The sequence below is a fragment of the Palaemon carinicauda genome, chromosome 9 (genome assembly GCF_036898095.1).
Source record: "Palaemon carinicauda isolate YSFRI2023 chromosome 9, ASM3689809v2, whole genome shotgun sequence".
NCBI classification, from domain to species: domain Eukaryota; kingdom Metazoa; phylum Arthropoda; class Malacostraca; order Decapoda; family Palaemonidae; genus Palaemon; species Palaemon carinicauda.
Window position 1 is genome coordinate 125819964 of NC_090733.1, and position 25000 is coordinate 125844963.

The 25000-nt window shown below is 32.2% G+C and overlaps 1 long non-coding RNA gene across 1 annotated transcript in view; it reads right to left on the bottom strand.

Annotated features, from left to right (window-relative positions):
• LOC137647130 (uncharacterized) overlaps positions 1-25000 on the bottom strand; it is a 533820-nt gene that overhangs the window by 380218 nt on the left and 128602 nt on the right. The window contains exon 3 of the long non-coding RNA XR_011045531.1: positions 16025-16089. This is a non-coding gene — a long non-coding RNA (uncharacterized lncRNA). The remainder of the gene's footprint in view (positions 1-16024; positions 16090-25000) is intronic.

Below are 25000 nucleotides of genomic sequence, written 5' to 3' on the forward strand. Positions count from 1 at the left end.
CAAAACAGCCTTTTTTTCAAATGTCAAGGATGGGTTGCATGTATGGGTTCCTAGCCACAAATTATTCCTAAACTGACACTAGAAATATAATGCCATAAATGCCGGTACTATCAAATATGGCTACTAACTTCTACATACCACTTTTAATATTCGTTTTACACTATCTGGAACTTATTACGGATGTCAAAATCACATACATATCCATAATATCTCACGTAACACTGGAATTAAAATCAAAATACTGGCAGTTGACTACCGCTCGAGAGTTACGGGGTCCTTTGACTAGTTAGACAGTACTACATTGCATGCTTCTCTCTGGTTACGGTTCTTTCCCTTTGCCTACACATACACCGAATAGTCTGGCCTATTCTTTACAGATTCTCCTGTCCTCATACACTTGACCACACTGAGATTACCAAACAATTCTTCTTCACCCTAGGGGTTAACTATTGCACTTAATTGTTCAGTGACTACTTTCCTCTTGGTAAGATTAGAAGAGACTCTTTAGCTATGGTAAGCTGCTCTTCTAGGAGGAGGATACTCCAAAATCGAACCATTGTTCTCTAGTCTTGGGTAGTGCCATAGCCTCTGAACAATGGTCTTCCACTGTCTCGGGTTAGAGTTCTCTTGCTTGAGGATACACTCAGGCACACTATTCCATATAATTTCTCTTCCTCTGGTTTTGTTAAAGATTTCATCGTTTATATAGGAAATATTTTTATGTTGTTACTGTTCTTAAATTATTCCATTTTTCCTTGTTTCCTTTCCTTACTGGGCTATTTTCCCAGTTGGGGCCCTTGAGCTTATAGCATCCTGCTTTTCCAACTAGGGTTGTAGCTCCGCAAATAATAATAATAATAATAATAATAATAATAATAATAATAATAATAATACAACTAGGGCTTCAACCATTTATCTGAATATAATAGACAAAGCAAAGAAACAGAAAAAGAAATAGAGCACATTTGAATAGAGTGGGACATCCTATTACTCTACTTTTATTGTCATTAACTGTCATAGGTCATTTTCATTAATACTCAAATTGAAGTCGTAAATGATCAATAGAAAGATATAAAACTCTCAACGACAGGTCAAAGGCGAGAAAGAATAATACGAACAACAAACAAGTGTCTATCTTTGCATTCTCTGTTAAGATTGATAACCGACCTGCTTTCAAGATAGAAGGTAATGAGTATATAATTACATGACGTTAATATTCTAGGTAGAAAAAATAAGCTAAATAAAGAAAGAAAAAGTTCAAAGTTGTAGCAGATGTTTTTATGTTGAATAGGCTGACATAAGTCTTTTATAATCTATATATGAATATCTGCTTTGATGTTATTTATTTTAAAAGATCTTATATTTTTTTTTTCATATTTATTTACTTCCTTATTTCCTTTGCTCAACGGGTTATTTTTCCCTATTGGGGCCCTTGTGCTTATAGCATCTTGCTTTTCCAACTAGGTTTGTAACTTAGCTAATAATAATAATAATAATAATAATAATAATAATAATAATAATAATAATAATAATAATGAATAATAATTCATCCCAAATAACGAACACCTGCTTCCCCATCCTTTTCTCTTCGCCAAATAACTATCTAAAGCTTTCCAAAAAACTTCCTTTCAATAAAATCAATAAAAATCCAATTGGAAATGCTTGACAACCGGCACTCACAAAATCCACCATTCAAATCAAAACAGACCTATTAGATTTAGCCACCTATTCGCTTTTCCAAAATTCCCTCCAGATTCCAGGAAATAACTCGAAAACAGCATAAACTAAGAGCTCATCTCAGTTTCATGTCGAAAGGACACAGCACTGGCGGCATTGTAAGTTTTTTTTTTATGTTTTAATATGAGAGAGCCTCAAATATGAATGGCATTGCTTCGCCAGTTCTGTTTTCCTCTTTTTGATTTTCCTGAAAATTTCAGGCCGAACACCAACAGCAATGCTTGCATACTTTGATACGGCCGCAATAGCTTTCTTATGTCCTCGCAGCTTTGACGGACGTCGTTTTTGACGTTTTAATATTATGTCCTTGCAGCTTTGATGGACGGCGTTCCTGGTGTTTTAATAAATGTCAAGGATTTAAAAACCATTTTAGTTTGCTTACATTTTCTTGCGGCGACTCAAAGCATATCGTAGATGTTAGCCCTATAAAAGCAAATTATTCATTCTATGATTTAATGCATAATATAATCTATATATTTTCTTAGGGAGGGGGAAACTTCAAAAGTTCAGACTTAAAGCAAATGTTATGTTAAACAAACTGACATAAATCTCTTTTTAAAATCTATATATGAAAGATCTGTTTTAACGTTGTTGCTGTTCTTAAAATATTTCATTCTAATTACTCATTACTTCTTATATAGTTTATTTATTTCCTTTCCTCACTCGGGTATTTGTCCCTGTTGGAACTCTTGGGCTTATAACATCTTACTTTTCCAACTAGGGTTGTAGGTCAGATGATGATAATGATAATAATAATAATAATAATAATAATAATAATAATAATAATAATAAGTAATAAATAGTAAAATGTCCGTGAAAATATCACAATATGTCACCACAGAATTAACGAAATATCTCCAGTGTTTTATGCTGGGTTGATATTTTGTAAATTTCGTTTCTCGAACTGTCATCGCTCATAACATACCATATTTGTAATAAGTAAATAGGTGTTACTTCAGTGTAAAGTTATGAAGTTTATTTTGTATTATAAATTGTTTAAATAGTTTTACTTCAGTGTAAAGTCAAGTTTATTTTGTATTATAAAGTCTTTAATTATATATATATATATATATATATATATATATATATATAAAATCTTATTGTTTCATATTTAGCCTGATTATTTAATTGGCATAAATCTAGGGGATTTAATTTGAACCTTGGGATTTAACCCTTGACAAAGGAAATCGAAACAATGTCTAACTTCGATGTTCTAATAGTCAGGCCTTCTCCATCATGAGGCGCAATACTACACAGTACTGTAGATGTTTTATTCCAGCTGTGACCAAGTTGTGGAATGATCTTCCTAATCGGGTAGTTGAATCGGTAGAATTTCAAAAGTTTAAACTCGCAGCAAATGTTTTTATGTTGAACAGGCTTACACAAATCCTTTTTATTGTTTATATACTAAATATTTGTTTTAATGTTGTTTTTAAAACATTTATTCTCATTTTCATAACTTCTTATATTGTCTATTCATTTCCTTATTTCCTTTCCTCGCTGGGCTATTTTTCCCTGTTGGGGGCATTGGGCTTATAGCATCTGGCTTTTCCAACTAGGGGAGTAGCTTAGCTAATAATAATAATAATAATAATAATAATAATAATAATATGGGCAAAGTACAGACCTGATGAGATATGAGTCGAACAAACGCAACAGTGTTTCAACATGCAGGTGCAATGTGCTTTTGAAGCAGATGCAAATATACCATCGGCTCTATTTCCATACGTAACAGTCAAAAAGTCCCAAAAAAAAGAGAGAACAATGACGGTAAACGGGCGCAATCAGAAAGAAAAATCTGCTATCATTTTCATTCTTCGCTTACTTGATAAAATGAAAATAGGGGGGGAAGACTTTTTTATCGTATTTCCTCTTTCATATATTGACAGTAAAATAAAAATGGAGAAGTCACCCTTGATTTCACTTTCAAACGTATGACGAAGAGTTAAAAAGGGGGGAGGAGGAGGAGGAAGAGGAAGAGGAGGAGGAGGGAGGGAGGAGGTGGAGGAGTCAATCATACTTTCATGTTCATATATTTCATAAAAAAAAAGGAAAAGGGGTTTGGGGTGATGATTGGTTAAGGGATATGAGGGGTGAGAGTGGACGGGAGGTTTAAGGGGTGAGGGTAGAGTATGTGCGGGGGGGGAGGGGGTAGGAGGGAAAGGGGTAGGTTAAGGTTGAAGGAGAGCTTCCAGGCCACGTCTTCCATAATCCTGGATAACCCCGTCGTCATTCGGGTCTCTCCCATGTCGCCCAATCTAGCCTTATAAATCATGTAAAGGAGGTTATCCCCGAGTCTCCGGTGAAAGATTTAATACCACTGATGGAATACTCTTTTGGTACGCCCTCAAATATAATCTGGATGATACAGGTTCAAATTTTGCTTTGGAGGGGATGTCTGGCTGCTACTACTGCTGCTCTTCCTTCCGATTTTTTTATTATTTCTGATAAATCAGCGGGATTAATTGTGTAAAGAACTGTCTCTGGAATGTTAATCTTCGGCATAATAATATTTATATCCTTTAAATTTGAGGTTAATCTGGTGCCTTAAATGCTTAAGGAACTGTCTCTGGAATGTTAATCATTGGCTTAAGAATATTTATATCCTTCTTTAAATTTGCAATTTTTCTGGGGCATCAATTGCGTAAGAAAATGTCTCTGGAATGTTAATCTTCGGCTTAAAAATATTTATAACCTTTAAATTTGCAATTTCTCAGGGGCCTTAAATGTGTAAAGAACTGTCTCTGGAAAGTTAATCTTCTGCTTAAGAATATTTATATCATTCTTTAATTTTGCAATTTCTCAGGGGCCTTAAATGCGTAAGGAACTATCTCTGGAATGCTAATCTTCTGCTTAAGAATATTTATATCCTTTAAATTTGCAATTTCTCTGGGGCCTTAAATGCGTAAGGAGCTGTCTCTGGAATGTTATTCTTCGGCTTAAGAATATTTATATCATTCTTTAATTTTGCAATTTCTCAGGGGCCTTAAATGCGTAAGGAGCTGTCTCTGGAATGTTATTCTTCGGTTTAAAAATATTTATATAATTTAAATTTGCAATTTTTCTGGGACCTTAAATGAGTAAGGAGCTGTCTCTGGAATGTTATTCTTCGGTTTAAAATTTTTATATAATTTAAATTTGCAATTTTTCTGGGACCTTAATTGCGTAAGGAGCTGTCTCTGGAATGTTATTCTTCGGTTTAAAATTTTTATATAATTTAAATTTGCAATTTTTCTGGGACCTTAAATGCGTAAGGAGCTGTCTCTGGAATGTTATTCTTCGGTTTAAAATTTTTATATAATTTAAATTTGCAATTTTTCTGGGACCTTAAATGAGTAAGGAGCAGTCTCTGAAATGTTATTCTTCGGCTTAAAAATATTTATATCCTTTAAATTTGCAATTTTTCTGGGACCTTAAATGGAATATTAATATGTGAATTCACAGTTTTTATCCGTTTTCCCTTAACTTTTCCAATCTCTTTCCAAGTAGGGTTGTAGCTTAATAATAATAATAATAATAATAATAATAATAATTATAATAATAATGATAATTAAAATAAAAATAATAATAATAATAATAATAATAGCAATAATAATGATAAGAATAATAAATGTGTGAGAAATGTATCCTTTGAATATTACGCTGTCGTTTGAAAAAGAAAATCCAAGATTTTATAACACCTTAACTTTAATAACATTAAAAAAATACCCATAATACCTTTCTGTTGCTTCAAAATAATTCCACGTTTGTGCTAACTAAAAATTCTCCAGGTTCTTAGAAAGGATAGCTAATAAACCCCCAAATGCTGTTTCAGGGGAATTATGAATATGTCTCCCCTTCTTCATCAATGATTTCGTCAGTTTATCTTCAATGGAGAGTTTTTACATGGTTAAATTATTCTAATAATAATAATAATAATAATAATAATAATAATAATAATAATAATAATAATAATAGTAATAATAATAATAATAATAATAACAATAATAATAATAATAATAATAATTAATAATAATAATAATAATAATAATGATAATAATAATTAAATAATAATATACCAACAGTACGTGATTGCACAAACTTCATTATATAAATCTAAAAGCAATTCATATAAGAACATAAGGTCGATTACTTGTAAACTAATGTCAGGGGAATAAGGGCACACAAATTGGAGCATACAAATTAGTCCCTATTACTCATAAGGGAATATGAAAAAAAATAGATTTAGTCAATATGTTTAAAAAGAAGAATAAAAACAAAATATTTCCAAAGAGTCATTAACATTTAAGTATTGCTTTCGCTAAATTAAAACATCAAAATGTTTAAAAGGAAGAATAAAATCAAAATATTTCCAAAAAGTGTCATTAACATTCCAGTATTCCTTTCGCTAAGTTAAAATATCAAAATGTTTAAAAAGAAGAATAAAAACAAAATATTTCCAAAAAGTGTCAATAACATTCCAGTATTCCTTTCGCTAAGTTAAAATATCAAAATGTTTAAAAAGAAGAATAAAAACAAAATATTTCCAAAAAGTGTCATTAACATTCCAGTATTCCTTTCGCTAGATTAAAACATCAAAATGTTTAAAAGGAAGAATAAAATCAAAATATTTCCAAAAAGTGTCATTAACATTCCAGTATTCCTTTCGCTAAATTAAAATATCAAAATATTTAATAAGAAGAATAAAAACAAAATATTTCCAAAAAGTGTCATTAACATTCCAGTATTCCTTTCGCTAAATTAAAATATCAAAATGTTCAAAAAGAAGAATAAAATCAAAATATTTCCAAAAAGTGTCATTAACATTCCAGTATTCCTTTCGCTAGATTAAAATATCAAAATGTTTAAAAAGAAGAATAAAAACAAAATATTTCCAAAAAAGTGTCATTAACATTCCAGTATTCCTTTCACTAAATTAAAATATCAAAATGTTTAAAAAGAAGAATAAAATAAAAATATTTCCAAAAAGTGTCATTAACATTCCAGTACTCCTTTCACTAAATCAAAATATCAAAATGTTTAAAAAGAAGAATAAAAACAAAATATTTCCAAAAAGTGTCATTAACATTCCAGTATTCCTTTCGCTAAATTAAAACATCAAAATGTTTAAAAACAAGAATAAAAACAAAATATACCCCCAAAAACTCATTAACATTCCAATATTCCTTTCACTAAATTAAAACTAAGTTAAAAAAAAATATAGTTTTATTACATTAGGACATCATAAAGTCAATCGATCATTACAATGAAGTCAGTGAATAAAAAATAGCGAGAAGCAAGACAATATTTCCCCTGTATTTTACGAATCAGATTTCAATAAAGTTAACTTTTTAATCCCCAGATTACAGGGTTTCAAGTTTATATATTACTATTTGTAAGCGTTCGTACCAAAACGATTTTGCTACGGAATAACAGAAAACTAATAAAAGTTTTGTAAACGAAACCTAACCCCCCCCCCCTCTCCTTTACAAAAAAAAAAAAAAAAAAAAAAAATTAACAAAAAAAAAAAAAAAAAATTTACTCCGGATATTGAAGGGAGGTTCTGCTTAGTATAGGAAAAACGAATGAACAATGTTTAAAGAAAAGATAACTGCCTATGCAAATCCCGTTCCATTAGCTGGAAAAAGGGTACATCTAAAAGCAGTTTGCTCCAGAAAAACAATTAGATAAAATGTTTGTGTATTTCTCATTTTTATCACAGCAACGACAACTGATATTTTTACCGTAAGTGATAATGCAACTCTAAGAAGTTGAACGAGTGTATCATTGTCAACTTTATCGATGTGTCCTTCAACACAGGAGCATTCGGTATCACTTCAATCTTCGGTCCATATTTACGGATTTTGTTTACTACAAAATAAATTCATCAATTGTTTTATAAACATTCTTCTGCTCTTTTTCAAAGCACACAAAATTTTCGTAAAATTTCGATAGAAGTATGAATGAATTCGCAGAATATTAAAGATTGAGATTCAAGAACTTCATATTTCTATACCATCTATGGTTACGGTGGCCAATGTGGTAACGCCTCTGACTGGTGATCTCAGACTCGTTAGTTCCTTTTGTCACTGCAACCTCGCCAAACTTGTGAGCTAAGGATGAGGGGTTTGGGGGACCATATAGGTCTATCTGCTGTGTCATCAGCAGCCACAGCCTGGCCCTCCTTGGTTTAAACTTGGGTGGAGAGGTGGCTTGGGCGTTGATCATATAGGCAGTCTCTAAGGAAATGTCACGGTCCCTTGCCTTTACCATTCATGAGTAGCCATTAAACCTTTTAAATCTGAACACTGAAAAAAAGGAACAGCGGAACCTATATACAGGAAAGCTACGTTAAATATCTTTCCAGGTGAAGATTATGCAAAGTGATTCTTCGCTGTAAAAGTATTTCATTACGTAAAAAAAAATCAAAGAGGACCCGAGTCTTCTTTTACCATTGTGTTGATCTTCGTAATACAGGGCTTAAATTTGAAGTACCGTTATCAAAGATTTAGTTTTATTGTGACATTTCTTTATTTAAATGGGGTCAAACTCTAGTATTTATTTTAGGCATACACGCACACATCATATGTATATATATATATATATATATATATATATATATATATATATATATATATATATTACACATATATTAGTGTAAAGGACCTGTCAAAAATGACGGGTAAATATTTAAATAGATATGCACACACAAGCTTTTCATATATATATATATATATATATATATATATATATATATATATATATATATATATATATAAATATATATATATATATATATAAATATATATATATATATATATATATATATATATATATATATACACACACATACTCCGGCTGCGATCCACTGAAATCAACTAAAGATCTGATACATAATTCACTAGTTAAGTTAAAAGAAGTAGAAAAATCGGTGTCCCCGGCACGCACGCACACACTCACAAATCAGAATACACCTGATTATGAAAATTCCAGGTATGCATATATGCAAGCTTTCGGGGCTCATCCCAACACGGAAGAATCTGATTTCTCAGGGAGAGCCGCATGCAAAAAACACACATGAAATTCAACGTAGCAGAATCCCCACTATATCAACCTAGCCGTCGCAGATTCCCGATCATGCGAAACATAGAACTGAGGCTTAACATGTCAAAACCAAAGGTATATAACTACACTTCAAGACAGTATGTTCAATTTACATATTTATTAAAAAGTCATATTAGTAAATAACGAAATAACCAAAGCCCTGATATTCACTGATATTCACTAATATCTCGCCTGATAGCTTGCATTATAAGAATGCAATGCACTAAACATCGTTAATGGATGCAAAAAAATCTATATTCAACCGGAAATCCTTTCGCCTGCCTGTTTTTTACAACTGGCACCCACGGTCAAATGCAACACTTAAGCCTGGCATTCGGGGCTGGCAGAGCCACGAGAAAGAAACTGTTTTGTAATACTCTACGGCATAACAGAAGGCACATAATCTGGGCTGCTATTAAGCTTGCATTCAGAGTGCCATCTCTCTCTCTCTCTCTCTCTCTCTCTCTCTCTCTCTCTCTCTCTCTCTCTCTCTCTCTCTCTCTCTCTCTAATATACAGAAATATATATATATATATATATATATATATATATATATATATATATATATATATATAAAGACAGAGAGAGAGAGAGAGAGAGAGAGAGAGAGAGAGAGAGAGAGAGAGAGAGAGAGAGAATACATCTTCCTAAATTAAATAATGGCATAACTAATGTGATTATACTTAGCTTACAATTACCTTTCTGTCATTTTTCGTATACTGTTAGCGCATACACATAACTACTTTCCTCGCCGGGAAAAAAATCATTAGTAATCCTTCAACAGAATTCAATCTCATTCCTATTGTCATACTTAATTAAGTATTCACTTCGTCATGCTATGCAATGAAATGGTATAATACCTTAATCGACGGAGAGTAGAGCACAAATTATATCATATTGTTCATCACTTCTCTTGTAGTTTATTTGCTTATTTCCTTTCCTCACTGGGGTATTTTCTTTAGTTGGAGCCTTTGGGCTCATAGCATCTTGCTTTTCCAATTAAGGTTTAGCAAATAATAATAATAATAATAATAATAATAATAATAATAATGGAAGATTAACATTTCCAAACAGAACCGTAAAATATCAATAGAAAAAATACTGAGAGAACAGACATTTTATTATGAGCAGATTAACATTAATGTAAACAGTGACACAGATAAACGATCTTGAGAATGAAGATGGAGACAAAGGATCCCAACAATTATTCTAAACAACAACAACAAAAAGATTGGAGACAACGGACCCCAACAGCAACAACAACAACATCAACAATCCCACGAGCTCTTCTGGACGTCGCTCTTCCAAAATCTTCGAGTCCTAAGCTTAAAGGCGCCTCAGCAACTACTGGACCATCAACGAGCCTTACACAAGGGACATTATTTAGTTATTTACATTCAATTTGAGACGCTATTGTACATGCCTTACCGAACTACGGCAAAACACTCCATATTTGCCTTTTGACACGGTGACTTAGCCATGTCCACGCTCGTTCGACGGAGATGCCGAGGGGATGTATATTCTGTCAAGACGATGGAAAAGAACAGGGGGGTTGAGAGAAGAGGGAAGGGGCTGAGAAGGGAGGGAAGGGGGGTAAGAGAGGAAGGAAGGGGGGCGGGGGCCGGAACGGAGAACACGATAATAATTGGAAGCGAGTCACCGTGTATAATACATATACACACTCAGTGAATGTCGTCTTTTCCGAAAAAAAAATGATGAATAATAAAAACATATCTCACAATTACAATTGAAACTATAAGGGCACTCAGTATAGAGCAGATCTCCGCCGCGGCAGCTATTTCTCAACCTTGACATTTGACCTTAACATGTATTAATTGGCGTGGATTTTCATACATATACGAGCCAAGTTTGAAGTCTCTGTGACAACGATGTTCAAACTTATGGCTGATTACGTGAATTGGACATTTTGCTTGACCTTTGACCTTGACCTTACAAACTTTAATCATTTCCAGCTTTTTACATAACAGTTAATCCCTGCAAGTTTCATTACGATTAAAATTATGCCAGGAAGCTGTTCACAAACACACACACACACACACACACACACGCAAACAGGGGGTAAAACATAACCACCTTCCAACTTCGTTGGCTAAGGTAAATAATGGAATCAAATGCTTGAATGTGAACGCTGGAAAGTTTATTAATTCAAAAACAGTTTTAGTTAATGACGGCAAATTCAACGCTGGAAAGTTCATTAATTCAAAAACAGTTTAAGTTAATGACGGCAAATTTAACGCTGGAAAGTTTATTAACTCAAAAACAGTTTTAGTTAATGACGGCAAATTCAACGCTGGAAAGTTTATTAATTCAAAAACAGTTCAAGTTAATGACGGCAAATTCAACGCTGGAAAGTTTATCAATTCAAAAACAGTTTTAGTTAATGACGGCAAATTCAACGCTGGAAAGTTTATCAATTCAAAAACAGTTTTAGTTAATGACGGCAAATTCAACGCTGGAAAGTTTATCAATTCAAAAACAGTTTATGTTAATGACGGCAAATTCAACTCTGGAAAGTTTATTAATTGAAAAACAGTTTTAGTTAATGACGGCAAATTCAACGCTGGGAAGTTTATTAACTCAAAAAGTTTTAGTTAATGACGGCAAATTCAACACTGGAAAGTTTATTAACTCAAAAACAGTTCTAGTTAATGACGGCAAATTCAACTCTGGAAAGTTTATTAACTCAAAAACAATTCTAGTTAATGACGGCAAATTCAACTCTGGAAAGTTTATTAACTCAAAAACAGTTCTAGTTAATGACGGCAAATTCAACGCTGGAAAGTTCATGAATTCAAAAACAGTTTTAGTTAATGACGGCAAATTCAACGCTGGAAAGTTTATGAATTCATAAAGTTTTAGTTAATGAAGGCAAATTCAACGCTGGAAAGTTCATTAATTCAAAAATAGTTTTAGTTAATGACGGCCAATTCAACGCTGGAAAGTTTATCAATTCAAAAACAGTTTTAGTTAATGACGGCAAATTCAACGCTGGAAAGTTTATCAATTCAAAAACAGTTTAAGTTAATGACGGCAAATTCAACGCTGGAAAGTTTATTAATTCAAAAATAGTTTTGGTTAATGACGGCAAATTCAACGCTGGAAAGTTTATCAATTCAAAAATAGATTTAGTTAATGACGGCAAATTCCACACTGGAAAGTTTATCAATTCAAAAATAGTTTTAGTTAATGACGGCAAATTCAACGCTGGAAAGTTTATCAATTCAAAAATAGTTTTAGTTAATGACGGCAAATTCAACGCTGGAAAGTTTATCAATTCAAAAATAGTTTTAGTTAATGACGGAAAATTCAACGCTGGAAAGTTTATTAATTCAAAAATAGATTTAGTTAATGACGGCAAATTCAACGCTGGAAAGTTTATTAATTCAAAAACAGTTTTAGTTAATGACGGCAAATTCACTTAATGTTACATTGATTGTTTTCTTACGCAAATGCCATTATATATATATATATATATATATATATATATATATATATATATATATATATGTGTGTGTGTGTGCAGAAGAACCACAGGGAAAATTAAAATACGAAATATACGATTAAGTCCTGACTAGTTTCGTGATATTTCTTCAGTCCTCTGAAGAATTATCACGAAACTAGTCAGGCCTTAAGCGTATATTTCGTATTTTCATTTTCCCTGTGGTTTTTCTGCATCTGAGCATCACGTTTTCCTGTGATTTTTACGCGCATATATATATATATATATATATATATATATATATATATATATATATATATATATATGTATATATATATATATATATATATGTATATATATATATATATATATATATATATACGTATGTATATATATATATATATATATATATATATATATATATATATATATATATATATATATATATATATATATATATATATAAAATCTAATAGGTTTATTAGATAAAAACACGATGTACTATAACAGTGGCCTTGAAACTGGAGAACTTTATTGATTGACTGATTTGGAGTTTTATGGCATCCTGACATCTAAGGTCATTGACGCTGAGGGAAAACTTGAACAGTTACCACTTTTTAGAAATAAAATTGGAATCCCGACACACGTACAAAATGAACCAATAAAACACCAGCGAAATCGCAAAAATTCAAACTAATCAACTTAGCATTACCAAACTGTGCACATTAAATCGATATTTATCTTTACCAAACTGAGCACATTAAATCGATATTTATCAGTACCAAATTGTGCACATGAAATCGATATTTATCATTACCAAACTGTGCACATTAAATCGATATTTATCTTTACCAAACTGAGCACATTAAATCGATATTTATCAGTACCAAACTGTGCACATGAAATCGATATTTATCATTACCAAACTGTGCACATTAAATCAATATTTATCTTTACCAAACTGAGCACATGAAATCGATATTTATCAGTACCAAACTGTGCACATGAAATCAATAATTATCATTACCAAACTGAATACATGAAATCAATATTAATTATTACCAAACTGTGCACAAGAAATCAATATTTATCATTACCAAACTGTGCATATGAAATCAATATTTATCAATACCAAACCGTACACATTAAATCAATATTTAGCATCAAAACTGTGCACATGAAATCGATATTTATCATTATCAAACTGAACACATGAAATCAATATTAATTATTACCAAACTGTGCATATGAAATCAATATTTATCTTTACCAAACTGTGCACAAGAAATCAATATCTATCTTTACCAAACTGAGCACATGAAATCAATATTTATTATTACCAAACTGTGCACATGAAATCAATATTAATTATTACCAAACTGTGCACATGAAATCAATATTAATTATTACCAAACTGTGCATATGAAATCAATATTTATTATTACCAAACTGTGCACAAGAAATCAATATTTATCATTACCAAACTGTGCATATGAAATCAACATTTATCATCAAACTGTGCACATGAAATCAATATCTATTATTACCAAACTGTCCACATGAAATCAATATTTATCATTACCAAACTGCGCACATGAAATCAATATTTATCATTACCCAACTGTCCACGTGAAATCAATATTTATCATTACCAAACTGTACACATGAAATCAATATTTATCATTACCAAACTGTGCACAAGAAATCAATATTTATCATTACCAAACTGTGCATATGAAATCAACATTTATCATCAAACTGTGCACATGTAATCAATATTTATCATTAATAAACTGTGCACATGAAATAAATATAAAACACAAAGTACACAAGTAACCTACAGTGATTCTCCTCAAGCAAAACGATCGCTTGATAAACATAGTGCAAAAAAAATAATTTTTTTATGTAATTCCGGCAAAGACATACAGCAATGAGACAAACAAGCCGGCATATATTCAAACTAACTTATATAATTATCCTTGCCAAATGTGCACTTGAAATAAATAGAAAACACTAAGTACATAAATAAACAAAAGTAATTCCCCTCAGGCAAAGGAATCGCTAGATAAAAATAGCACAAAGAAAATTACCTTTTTTTGTCAGTTAAAGCTAAATGAAAACACTAAGTACATAAATAAACAAAAGTAATTCCCCTCAGGCAAATGAATCGCTAGATAAAAATAGCACAAAGAAAATTACCTTTTTTTGTCAGTTAAAGCTAAATAAAAACACTAAGTACATAAATAAACAAAAGTAATTCCCCTCAGGCAAAGGAATCGCTAGATAAAAATAGCACAAAGAAAATTACCTTTTTTTGTCAGTTAAAGCTAAATGAAAACACTAAGTACATAAATAAACAAAAGTAATTCCCCTCAGGCAAATGAATCGCTAGATAAAAATAGCACAAAGAAAATTACCTTTTTTTGTCAGTTAAAGCTAAATAAAAACACTAAGTACATAAATAAACAAAAGTAATTCCCCTCAGGCAAAGGAATCGCTAGATAAAAATAGCACAAAGAAAATTACCTTTTTTTGTCAGTTAAAGCTAAATGAAAACACTAAGTACATAAATAAACAAAAGTAATTCCCCTCAGGCAAATGAATCGCTAGATAAAAATAGCACAAAGAAAATTACCTTTTTTTGTCAGTTAAAGCTAAATAAAAACACTAAGTACATAAATAAACAAAAGTAATTCCCCTCAGGCAAAGGAATCGCTAGATAAAAATAGCACAAAGAAAATTACCTTTTTTTGTCAGTTAAAGCTAAATAAAAACACTAAGTACATAAATAAACAAAAGTAATTCCCCTCAGGCAAATGAATCGCTAGATAAAAATAGCACAAAGAAAATTACCTTTTTTTGTCAGTTAAAGCTAAATAAAAACACTAAGTACATAAATAAACAAAAGTAATTCCCCTCAGGCAAAGGAATCGCTAGATAAAAATAGCACAAAGAAAATTACCTTTTTTTGTCAGTTAAAGCTAAATGAAAACACTAAGTACATAAATAAACAAAAGTAATTCCCCTCAGGCAAATGAATCGCTAGATAAAAATAGCACAAAGAAAATTACCTTTTTCTTTCAGTTGAAGCTAAATACTACCCATAACACGATGCTTTTACTCCCGCGACAGAGTTCTTAAGGGTTTTCCAAAAGTAATTCCAAGGTGTTCAATTTAATTACAACTAAAGGGTACACTAAAACCTTTTCATTATAAGGTCAACAGATTATCACTAAAATCAACTTCAAACTATTTTCTTGAAATTCACTAAAAATCTTCGTTTCATAATTATTATATTCTTAGAATGTCCCACACACATACAGTATACTCTTGCAATTATCCAAATAAACGGACATATGTGTGTATATATATATGTATATATATATATATATATATATATATATATATATAAAATACACAGTATATGTATATGTATATATATATACAGTGTATATATATATATATATATATATAATACACAGTATATGTATATGTATATATACAGTATATATATATAACATACAGTATATATATATATATATATATATATATATATATATATATATATATATATAATGTAGTATATATACATATATATATATATTTATATAATATATATATATATATATATATATATATATATATATATATATATATATATATATCACATGTATGTGTGTATGCATACATCTCCCCCAGTGCACTAGAATATTGCATCAATTAAAACGAAACCCATTTACATACCTTGCATTGCATTAAGACGCCAGCCTACACTAGCTTTGAAAGACTGCTAGCAATGTACACAGAGCCTGAAATAAAAAAATATATATATTTAGATACGGTAACATTAATATGACACAAACATTATTACGAAAGATACAAAATGCTTGGCGTAACTAATGATTATTCCCAGACTTTTGATTTCTTATTCACTCCTCACTGGGCTGCTTTCCCTGCTAGAGCCGTCGGGCTTATAGCACCATGCTTTTCCAACTTGGGTTGTAGCTTGGCTAGTAATAAGAAGAAGAAGAAGAAGAAGAAGAAGAAGAAGAAGAAGAAGAAGAAGAAGAAGAGGAATCTTACTACAAATATTTCCTATTTTCTCTATCTCCCATTCTACTTTTGAATGTAAAGAAGATATATTATTGTTAAATGATAATAGTCAAATTGTTTATATTGACAATCTGAATACAACGTTAACCATATTCGTATCTCTCTCTCTCTCTCTCTCTCTCTCTCTCTCTCTCTCTCTCTCCTTTTTCAGTTAAAAGAAAACTTGACATTGCTATTTTTATCTGATAACTAACATCTACTTCTATTATATTTATGCTAATATGTAATATGCAACGAGAACTTTCAATATGGTAGCCTGTTTTCATTTACCCTCATTAATAGACGCAAAATGATCATGTCGATATTTTATCCATCATCTGGCGACTCATTACTAGACGCAAAATGATCATGTCGATATTTCATCCATCATCTAGTGACTCATTACTAGACGCAAAAGGATCATGTCGATATTTTTTCCATCATCTAAGGACTCATTACTAGACGCAAAATGATCATGTCACTACTTCATCCATCATCTAGTGACTCATTACTAGACGCAAAAGGATCATGTCGATATTTTATCCATCATCTGGCGACTCATTACTAGACCCAAAATGATCATGTCGATATTTTATCCATTATCTGGCGACTCATTACTAGACGCAAAATGATCGTGTCGATATTTTATCCATCATCTGGCGACTCATTACTAGACGCAAAATGATCATGTCGATATTTTATCCATCATCTGGCGACTCATTACTAGACGCAAAATGATCGTGTCGATATTTCATCCATCATCTAGTGACTCATTACTAGACGCAAAAAGATCATGTCGATATTTTTTCCATCATCTAGTGACTCATTACTAGACGCAAAATGATCATGTCGATATTTCATCCATCATCTAGTGACTCATTACTAGACGCAAAAGGATCATGTCGATATTTAATCCATCATCTGGCGACTCATTACTAGACGCAAAAGGATCATGTCGATATTTTTTCCATCATCTAGGCCCTAGATGATGGAAAAAATATCGACATAATCCTTTTGCGTCTAGTAATGAGTCACTAGATGATGGATGAAATATCGACATGATCATTTTGCGTCTAGTAATGAGTCCCTAGATTCTAGGGACTCATTACTAGACGCAAAATAATCATGTCGATATTTCATCCATCATCTGGCGACTCATTACTAGACCCAAAATGATCATGTCGCTATTCTATCCATCATCTGGCGATTCATTACTAGACCCAAAATGATCATGTCGATATTCTATACATCATCTGGTGACTCATTACAAGACCCAAAATGATCATGTCGATAGTATGGATAAAGCAAAAACCCCCCTATCTCTCTCTCTCTCTCTCTCTCTCTCTCTCTCTCTCTCTCTCTCTCTCTCTCTCTCTCTCTCTCTCAACACACCTATTCAAAGGTAAAAAAAAAAGAGAAAAAAAAAACCCTGGCAACCAGTTTTCATCTGGCCCCATAAAAATAAAGCGGTTATCCAATGAAAACGGTATAAAGTGAATTCTCTTTATGCAAAAGAATGCGACTTCAGTTCAACTCTTAAATCCGCCGTCCAAAACCCCGGGCTGCTGCTCCACTGAGGCGAACGGCATCAGCCACCAGTATTAACAGCGCAACACTTTCTTGCCTCGGTGACTTCAACAGTGTTGCACTAAAGAGCCATTTATGTTAAAAAGATTTGTGGCAGAAGGGGAGAGATGGGAAGGATACCAATTCCCCGTTGGGGTCTTTCGACAGCAACAGCATCAACAACAACAACAATATCAACAACAACAACATAGACGAAAGCCTGGGCGACACCACCACCTCAAATACTACAGTGGAAGAGAGTTGAAAGAGTTGGATAGTGACGACTATTGTAGTGTTAAAAAGGTTTTCTTTTCAACATTTTATTGTGAAATTCTGTGGGGATAGTAGGCAAAATTGTAATTACTGATATTTTTCAAAGCAAACACACACAAACACACACACAGAGTATATATATATATATATATATATATATATATATATATATATATATATATATATATATATATATATATAAATTATATATATATACAATGTGTGTATATATATGGATATATGTGTATACATTTATATATGTATACGTATATATACACATATATACGTATATATATATATATATATATATATATATATATATATATATATACATATACACATTCACACATATATACGTATCTATATACACACACCCATATATATATATATATATATATATATATATATATATATATATATATATATATATTATTACAACAAAATCAACAGGGAATATAATATGCGTGTGTGTAAAACAACGAATACTAAATATGCATTATATGTACTAAATACGATACAAAACTTAGCGGTCATTCACGTAACTTCCAACATTGTACTACAATATGAGAAAAGAATTTCATTCACATCATTACGTTCACAATACTTAGTACGTCCTAATACCTTACGGTTCCATTAAAAGATTATTGTTCGAGCAACCCGAAAAAAAAAATTGTCCATCGCATTAACTAACCACCATTTCCATAATAGAGCCAATGGCAAACGTACATCTCAAATGGGTTCCACTAATAATAATAATAATAATAATAATAATAATAATAATAATAATAATAAAACATTTAATAATAATAACAATAATAATAATAAAACATTTTCAGCGTGTCGTTCTATCTCTCTGCAAAGTATATAACAAAATTTCGTTTTTTTTTTGTTTTCTTAAGTCTAAGTTTCTCGTCTATATTTGTCCGGTCAAAAATAAATTATATTTCTATTGGAAAGCACAAAACAAAACTTCTTTTTTTTAAAGTCTCTGACTTTCTCTTCTAAAATTTGTCCTGTCAAAAATATATATCTCTATGGTCAGGAAAAAGGAAATGCTACTTGAAAAAGTAATTTTTTTTTCTCGTCTCCAGTTTTCTCTTCAAAAATTTGTCCTGTCAAAAATATATATCTCTATGGTCAGGAAAAAGGAAATGCTACTCTAAAAAGTACATTTTTTTTTCTTTTTTTCTCAAGTCTAAACTTTCTCTTCTAAAATTGGTCAGGACAAAAATATATATTTCTATGGGCAAGAAAAGGAAATGCTACTTAAATAGATACAATTATCTATCCCGAAGATAATAAGAATGACAGGGAAACGGAAGCCGGACAATTACAATTACAATAAAAATCAATCGCGGAAAATAATAATCATCTGGTCAGGTCGTCACTTTTTTGGCAATGTTGAATGTAAACTTATTTTTAAACTGATCGAGATAATAGTATTATCAGTGTTTACATCAGTGAAAGCTTTTCTAGCAAATTATTAATACCTAAACTTTTCCCAATTCTACTTGCCCCGCTTAGTTATCTTAAAATGTATTTTTTTCTGAAAATCATAATTTTACATATTCGACACATTTCCCCAAAATAGGTATGATTTGCAAAAGTTATCGCCAGTGAAGCGAACTGAGATTTATATGAAAATATTCATGGATCATAGGTTCACCCTTAAGAGATAATAGGTTGGCCAGATCACAAGCCACCCGTTGAGATACTACCGCTAGAGTTATGGGGTCCTTTGACTGGCTAGACAGTACTACATTGGATCCTTCCCTCACGTTACGGTTCACTTTTCCTTTGCATACACACATACGCCGAATAGACTGGCATATTCTTTACAGACTCCCCTCTGTCCTCATATTCCTGACAACACAGAGGTTACTAAACCATTCTTCTTTAGCCAAGGGGTTAACCACTGCACTGTAATTGTTCATTGACAACTTTCCTCTTGGTAGGAGTAGAAGAGACTCTTTAGCTATGGCAAGCACCTCTTATAGGAGGACACTCCAAAATCAAACCATTGTTCTCTAATCTTAGGTAGTGCCATAGCCTTTGTACCATGGTCTTCCACTGTCTTGGGTTAGAGTTCTCTTGTTTGAGGGTACACTCGGGACACTATTCTATCTAATTTCTCTTCCTCTTGTTTTATTAGTTTTTATAGTTTATATAGGAAATATCAATTTTAATGTTGTCACTGTTCTTAAAATATTCTATATTTCCATGATTATTTTCCTCACTGGGTTATTTTCCCGGTTGGGGCCCTTGGGCTTATAGCATCCTGCTTTTCCAACAAGGGTTGTATCTCAGCAAGTAATAATAATAATAATAATAATAATATCATACAAGGCCTATACATTTTTAGGTAAATATTAGCCAAAAATCGATCCCATGGTAACCGAAATAAACGATTAATATGTGGCAGTGAATACTGTGTTGATTTTTATCTGGAGAAATGGCCAAATATGCCATGAATATATATATATATATATATATATATATATATATATATATATATATATGAGAAATTTTACACATTTAGACATGTTTTTCATATTCAAATGAACCATATATTGTATTCCTCCTAATATCTGGATTCTCTCTATACCTCTGGATCAGAGACCCAAGGGGGAATCAACTCAAAGATAATAGCTTCTGGTCGGACGGGGAATCGAACCCGGGTCCGAGAAACTGAGACGGCAGTGACATACCATCTAGCCAGAGAGAGAGAGAGAGAGAGAGAGAGAGAGAGAGAGAGAGAGAGAGAGAATGTATGTGTGTGTAAACATAGATATTATAAATATATGACTTTGACCATTGCATCCACTACATGAAATGTATCTTCATTGTCAATGAATGATATCTAGGAATTTCTAAATCCTTATGTTCAAGAAATTTTAACCTTGGCAGATGTATTATTCAAAATCTGGACATACAGACGGACTGGTTGCTCATATTATAAATGACCACCTGACTTTAAGCCACATGAATAAAAAGCTATATCTTTGCAGTCAAAACTAATAAATGCATTTCATCTTAGAAATATGGTGATTAAATATACGGTTAAAACTCCGAACGCTGCACTTTTGAAATTGATTAATAGCTTAACTAATAATGCACATACTTTTGCATATCTACAGTACCTGATATTGCAATAAACGGTATAAACTAAAAAAACGTACAGCTTTTGAAAGGCAAAGGCAGTAAGACAAGCAAAAAGGTCCAATCGCTAACCCGAGGCGACCGCCAAGCAGAGAAAAAACACATCTGGAGAAAGAAGAGATGAAAAAAAAAAAAAAAAACCATCCTTTAATATACGGTCAAAATTCTAAACGCTGCACTTTTGAAATTGATTAATAAACTATCTAATAATGCAGATACTTTTGCATATCTCGAGTACCTGTTATTGCAATAAAACTGTACAAACTGAAAAAACGAATCGCTTTTGAAAGGCAAAGGCAGTAAAACAAGCAAAACAGCCCAATCGCTAACCCGAGGCGACCCCCAAGCAGAGAAAAACACACCTGGAGAAAGAAGAAACGGAAAAAAAAAGCAAAAATAAAAAAAAAATAAAAAAATACATCCTTCTTCATTTGTCTAAGGGCCTCGCGACGAAGTGAGGCTCGGCCAGCTCGACTGGACTAACCGCGGCTTGGCCGCGCTCAATTAGACATATTGAAAAAATAATGAAAACGAATGTTTTGAGTTTTATACCCAGACGGCACTTTCAGGGGACGTCGGTCCAGCGCTGCGCTTCCGTGTCCATTCTAATGGATGGGTGACTCGTGAAAATAATGGGGATTTTTTAAATGAAGATCATGCTTGGCTGATTAGTCTCTCGCTCTTGTCTTTTATGGACGCCCTGGTGGCCCAAAGGGATTTTCTTTGAGGGGACTTTTACTGTCAATCAATCTTTTTATCTATATTTTATCTATATTGCTTGTCTCAGGATATAAACCATTAAAAGACCTTGTGGGTATATTATGGAAATTTCCTGCAAGTAATTACTTTTAGCTACTAATTCTGTACAATAAAAAATGAAAAAAAAATGAACTGAAATTGAAAAAAAAATTATATCCATTCAACAGAATATGTCCCGGGGCAAAGAACCATCATCTGGGAGCTGAGCGAGGAACTTGAATGTGCTAATCAAAGAGGCTGTGGACACTTCCCCCTTCCTCTAGCCTCCTACCCCCCCCCCCTTTTTTTTCTTTTATTATCTTTCTTTATACCGGGAGAAGCGTACCGGTTCTTCCGGCTAATTAAATGCCTGAGGGAAAATATTCCAGCATCACAATGTGGGCTTTGTCCGGACGCGTCAACACGAGTGGACTACTACTGCTGTAATGGACCCAGGGGCGCCTCCTACGCCATAACACGGCCCCCAGGAGGGTCCCAGTCCCCAGACCAGGGATCTACCGACAGCCCCAGGATGGAGGAAAACACCACAAGAAGGAAAAGTCTCTTTATGGACTTTTAATTACCCAAAACGTATGTCTGATGGTCTTTGGCTTGGCATTACATGATGAGGAAGAGAGAGGGAGGAAGGGGAGAGTGGAAAGGTGAGGGTGGTTGGAAGGGAGAGTTGGGGGGGGGGGGAACCTGCATAGCTTCCCCCAATTGAGAGAAGGAAATGAATGAGAGAAGAAAGAAAGGAATGAGAGCTGATAGCCTTTTTCATTCTATTTTTTAATCACAACTTTAAGGAAATATTTGAAATATTTTATTTTAATTGTTCATTATTTTTCATATATTTTATTAATTTCCTTATTTGCTTTCCTCACTAGGCTATTTTTCGCTGTTGGAGCAATTGGGCTGATAGCATCTTGCTTTTCCAAATAGGGTTGTAGTAGTAGTAGTAGTAGTAGTAGTAGTAGTAGTAGTAGTAGTAGTAGTAGTAGTAGTAGTAGTAACAAAGAGACTTGAAAAGGGAAACGAAAGAAATAAATTCTGAGAATAAACTCTTAAAGCAATTCCTTTTATGTACCAGTATCGAATAAACTGAAAATCTGGAAAACTAAGGAGTAAATATATAAAAAAAGCCTCGTTATTGTACACATTAACATTACTTCCCAAAAGGCGTTTTTTTAGAACAATAAATGTTGAAATACAATCGGGCTATTCAGAGGGAACGCTTACGAGATCAAAGGAAAGCTTAACCTTAAAGGAGAGAGAGAGAGAGAGAGAGAGAGAGAGAGAGAGAGAGAGAGAGAGAGAGAGAGAGAGAATTTATAAATGATATGATAATGGGAATTCTTAATGTAAACTGATACAGCTTCCATTTGAAATACATGTTCTTAGTAAAATAACCTTAAAAATAATAGTATATACGCACGCACACACATACACACAGACATATACGAGAATAACACAAGAGAGTCCGTAGATGGTATTTTGTAGAAAGCATAAAAGCTAAGCCCTGAATTCCTATTGAATTTATTTTTAAACTCTTCCTAAGAGATGATTGCAAGATAGAACAGCATCCTAGAGAGAGAGAGAGAGAGAGAGAGAGAGAGAGAGAGAGAGAGAGAGAGAGAGAGAGAGAGAGAGAGTGGGTTTCTTATATTTGATAAGTGAAGTATATATATATATATATATATATATATATATATATATATATATATATATATATATATAGATATATATATATACATACATATATATATATATATGTATATATATATATATATATATATATATATATGTATATATATCTATATCTATATATATCTATATCTATATATATATATATATATATATATATATATATATATATATATATATACAATATTTCTATAACATAACAGTGAAAACCTGTCCAAATCCTGGTATGCTATACCCATAAAATATGAACAATGACATTAAATATCTATCCTCAAACATATCCTTCTTTAACTTTTCTCCCGTTTCTTAATCATTCCAATATTATTATCCAAAAAGAAAATGGAAACGTAGACAGAATTTTACGACAGCCAGAACTTTTTCTTGATATCCACATATCTACACAAGGAAACAAACTGAATGGTCTCTCTCTCTCTCTCTCTCTCTCTCTCTCTCTCTCTCTCTCTCTCTCTCTCTCTCTCTCTCATCTAAATAATCACTTAATTTGATGCAGTCTTTAGATAGAAAGACAGCCGACCAGCTTAACCCCCGTAGTAGGAATTCACAAGACAAGTACTTATTATTGAAAATTTGAGTGATATATTCTAAGAAATACAGTTTTATCACTCCCAACAAAAGAAAAAACACTCGTCATAAAAACGCAAACAAAACAGGTCTACAAAACATAATCAATATTCTATATTGAAAAAAAGGAGCACTACTAATCTATGGATCACGGATAACCCATTAACTAGAATTTACTTTCTGGCTTAAACATACCGAAACTGCACACCTTTCACCAAATAGTTCAATAATTCCATTACTCGAATACTGCAGTGTGAAGTACCAAGTCTTACCGTGTCAAGACACCATAATAATTTTCCAGTTACTACGATTCGGAGTATACATTTTGGAACAATATACTTTTAACCAGTGGAATCTTGCTTATGGCAAAAGCAGTTACATTTTCTAGTCAGCTAATTGGAAAAAAATTCAAGAAATTACTTAAAGATACAAAAAACTACCCCTTCTAAAACTTACACAGGTGCAGAGCCAGTACCTTCAATGTTGTTTTTAACTTTTCAGCTATATTTTCCTTTCAGGTCCAAAGTTCATTCTACAGTACATCTCCATTACTTCAAGTAAGACGCATACAGTGTGTATAATATTGTTACACAAAAGTTCATACCT